This window comes from Bos indicus, chromosome 7, assembly GCF_029378745.1.
Source record: "Bos indicus isolate NIAB-ARS_2022 breed Sahiwal x Tharparkar chromosome 7, NIAB-ARS_B.indTharparkar_mat_pri_1.0, whole genome shotgun sequence".
NCBI classification, from domain to species: Eukaryota; Metazoa; Chordata; class Mammalia; order Artiodactyla; family Bovidae; genus Bos; species Bos indicus.
In genome coordinates, this window is record NC_091766.1 from 34810116 (window position 1) to 34814454 (window position 4339).

Genomic DNA, 4339 nt, shown 5'->3' on the forward strand with positions numbered 1-4339 from the left:
AAGGTCCTTTTGTGTCCATTAAAAGCCCATCTGCCTTTCCCTGGCCTTTTAGAGGAAACAAATATGCTTAATTTTATGTTTGTTATTCTTTTGCTTTGTTTCAAAAAGTAAAATTTTGTTTAATGTTGCAGGTTTTGGATTTTACATATAAGGAATTGTACTGTATGTGGTTCTCTTGACTAACAGTTTTGCTAAATTTTGTAGTTTGAGATTTATCCATGTTAATGGGGCTACGTGTATTTAATTATTTTCTATTTCTGTAATATTTCATTGATTATTAATTCTACAATTTATCTTCCAACTACTGATATGAATAGCAGGACTGTTTCTGTTTTTCCCTATTACAAAAATTGTCGTTATGAATTACTATGCTCTCATTGTAGCTGGCTAGGAGTGAACTGTAAGATATGCATATAGATAGTCCACATACATGCAACAAAGCCAAATTGTTTCCCAAAGCAATTGCACAAATTTACACTCCCGCACCGGCAATGTATACATTTCTGTTGCTTTAAATCTTTGCTAACTTTTGTCGTTTTTAGATTTTTTTACTTTTTGCCAACCTGATGGTTGTAATAGTATCTTTTCATGATTCTAATTTGCATATAATGCAATCCAGATTGATCTTTTTAGATGCTTGTGTTTCCTCTTCTAAGGAAACAGTAAAGGAGAAGTAAAGTGACTGTTCCTTTCATTATTTTTTGCTTTTTTTTTTGTATTTTTCTAGTTTATTAGTACTTCTTTATATCCTTAGTCATTCCTATGTGTTACAAATTTTCTTTCAGTTTTTAGTTTGTCCTTTTATTCTTATTTTTTTTTTATGGTATCCTTCCACCAACAGAGGTGCTCAGTTTAATTTAGTTGACTACATTAATCTTTTTGTTTATAACTTATGGTTGTGTGTGTGTCTTTTTAAAGGAATCCTCTACTCTCAAGATCATGTTTTCCTCTCTATAATACATATTGATATCTGTTGGGGTTTCCCTCTATATCTACATTCTTCTTCTTCAGGAGCATCTTCGCTACTTTTAAAATTATAGTTGATTTACAATATTTTATTAGTTTCAGATGTACAGGAGTGTTATTCAGTTTTATATATATATATATATATATTCTTTTTCAGATTCACTTCCATTAAGGGTTATTACATGATATTGAATATAGTTCCCTGTGCTATGCAGTAGGACCTTGAATAGAGTAGTTTATATATAGTAATTTATTAATCCCAAACTCATAATTTATCTCTCCCTCAGCTTTTCCCCTTTGATAACCATAAGTTCTTTTTCTATGTCTGTAAGTCTGTTTTTGTGAATTTTTTTTTTATAAAATTTAGAACCAGTTTATAAAGCTTTGTGGAAAGTCTGAATTAAAAAAACGAATTTTATTTATTTTTGACTGTGCTGGGTCTTTGTTGCTGCAGGGGCTTTTCTCTAGTTGTGGAGAGTAAGAGCTATTCTCTAGTTGTGTGCAGGCTTCTCATTGCAGCAGCTTCCCGTTGCAGAGCTGGGCTCTATGGTGAACATGTCTTAGTAGCTGCGGCACATAGGCTCAATAGTTGCAGTTCCCAGGCTCTGGAGCATAGGCTCAGTAGTCATGGTGCATGGGCTTAGTTGCTCTGCAGACTGTAGGATCTTTCCAGATCAGGGATTAAACCCGTGTCTCCTACTTGGGCAGCCAGATTCTTTACCATCCAGCCCCCAGGGAAGCCCAAAAGCCTAGAGTTTTATTAGAATTAATTTATCTTAGATTTGAGAAGAATTTACCCTTTTATGGTTTTAAGTCTTCATATCTATGAACATAATATTTTTTTATTGATTTAGAACTTCTTTAATTTCATTTAATGCAATTTTATTGTTTTACATATAAGGTGCTCACATACCTTTTATTACATTTATTTCTAGATACCTTGTATTTTTGTTGCTATTATAAATGGTGTTTTAAGAAACATTAGTTAAATAGATCTTTTTTGGTATAAAGTAAAACAATATAATTGTACATATTGATTTCTGTTCAGCTACTTTGCTAAACTAATAATTCATCCTATTCTCCTGGGTTTTGTACAGGGAAAATGAAATTATCTATAAATAATGACAGACGGTTTTTTCTTTTCCAGTCCTTACCTGTTTTCCTTACCAAAATGTGCTTACTGGGACCTCCAGCACATTATGGTAAAGAAAATGATCATGATGATATGAGCATTCTTCTATTTTTCTTGATATTAATGGAATTGCTTTCAATTTTGCCATGATGTATGATGTTTTCTGTGAGCTTTTTGTAGATTCTTTAAAAAATCATATTAAGGAAGTTTCCCTCAATGTGCTCTGATTAAATTTTCTTCATGACAAAGAGATGCTGAACTATGTCAAAGGTTCTTTATTCATCTGTTGAGATGTGTGTGTGAGATGTGGAGACTTGCTGCCAGTGCCGCCTTCAAGCAGGACTTGCTGTCTGGTTAAGGGCATGCAGGAAGCAGAATGCTTCTGCCCGTCATCTTGTTTCCAGTCTCCTGGCCCAGGCTCACAGACTTCCCAGAGCAGCCTGCTTCCAGAAACTGAGCAAGGTGAGGGCTTCCTCTGATGTGGGATAACTCTGACAGGGCTCCCTGCTGGTTGGCGGAGGTTTTGTGGGGTCTGTATTACAGTTCAACTTACCCCTCTGCCCAGTCCTCCTTTCCTCTCTTCCTTCTACAGACCGTGATTCCTAATAAATGTTCAATATCCCAAACTCAGTCTCAGTGTTTGCTTTGGGGGAACCCACCTTGTGACAACATGATTGTTTTTCCTTTACTCTGTTTGTGTAATGAATTGTATTAATTGGTTTTGCTGATATTAAACAACCTACATTTCTGTGATAAGCTCGAGTTTATCATTATCCATTATCTTTTTTATACCTTGATGGAATTTGTTAATTATTATTTTAGATTCCTGTCATCTATAAGTATAAATGGAACTGGCCTGACATTTCTTATATGTACAACCCTTTTTTGCTTTTATTATCAAGGCTTTTTCTAGACTCATTAAATGAGTTAGGGAATTTTCCCCCTCTTTTTATTTTGGCAGAGTTTTTGTGAAAAGGTAATTTTAAAAATAACTCACCAGTAAACTTATCTATCTGGTGTTTTCTTAGAAAAAAGTTTCTTTTTTTTTTTTTCCTAATCAGATTATATGGGGTGTCCTTTATGAAACCTTGTATAGTTCCCTGACAAGGAACAATCTCCCCAGTGATTCTGGGGAGAATCTGAACACAATTAGAGAAAATATTTCAGGAAAATCTCCCTAGTTGATCAACTACATGCATGCATGCATACTAAATCGCTTCAGTCTTATCCAACTCTGCAACACTGTGGACTGTAGCCCTCCACACTTCTCTGTCTATGGGCTTCTCCAGGCAAGAATATGGAAGTGGGTTGCCAAGCCCTCCTCCAGAGGATCTTCCTGACCCAGAGACTGAACCTGCGTCTCCTGCAGCTCCTACATTGCAGGCAGATTCTTTACTGCTAAGCCACGAGGGAAACCCTTAAGGGAAGGTTAATGGGCAGTTCTGTGTGATCACCATGGACAGTAGTCGTCTGGGGGCTCCGGGTAGCCATTCTCATTCTTTTCCTCTACCGTATATCTTACTGGTGTTATGTTACAGAAAATCTCCCCGTGAGCACCGGTGAAGGCACACTTTTCTCCCAGTTTGAAGTCATGGAACACACACAATGCGCTAACTCAGCACTAGCTTAGACATCTGGAAATCTGAGGTCTAGTCTTGGCTCTGCTATATGGAAACAACCTCAGGCAAGCAGTAAAATTCTTACATGGGCTTCTTCATCTATAACTAGAATTATACATCCTGTTTTTGTGGGTTTTTTTTTTTTTTTTAGTAAATAGATGAAATATGCATGCTTAGCATCATCTAAAGTGACTATCTTTACTCTCCTCCAGAATAATATGTGAACCTGAAGATACTTTAATTTTGGTTATCTACCATCTGACTTATATTCCATGGTTAGACTGTATTTTAGTTTTTTGCTTTAAACTTAGATATATTGTTGTTTTATATTTGTCCACATATGAGCCATGTTCTTGTTGTACTACTCTATTTTACATTTCATATCTTCCAACTAGTATAGCTTTTTCTTTCTGCTGGTAGTATGTCCTTTAGAATTTCCTGTAGAGAGGGTCTATATTGGCAGACTCAGTTTTTTTCCTGAAAATATAATTGACCCTTGAACAATGGTGGGGGGGCGGCTAGGGGAACCAACCCCTCATGGATTCAAAAATACACATACAGCTTTTACCTCCTCCAAAACTTAATTACTAATAGCCAGGATAGGCAGGCACACTCAGTGTAA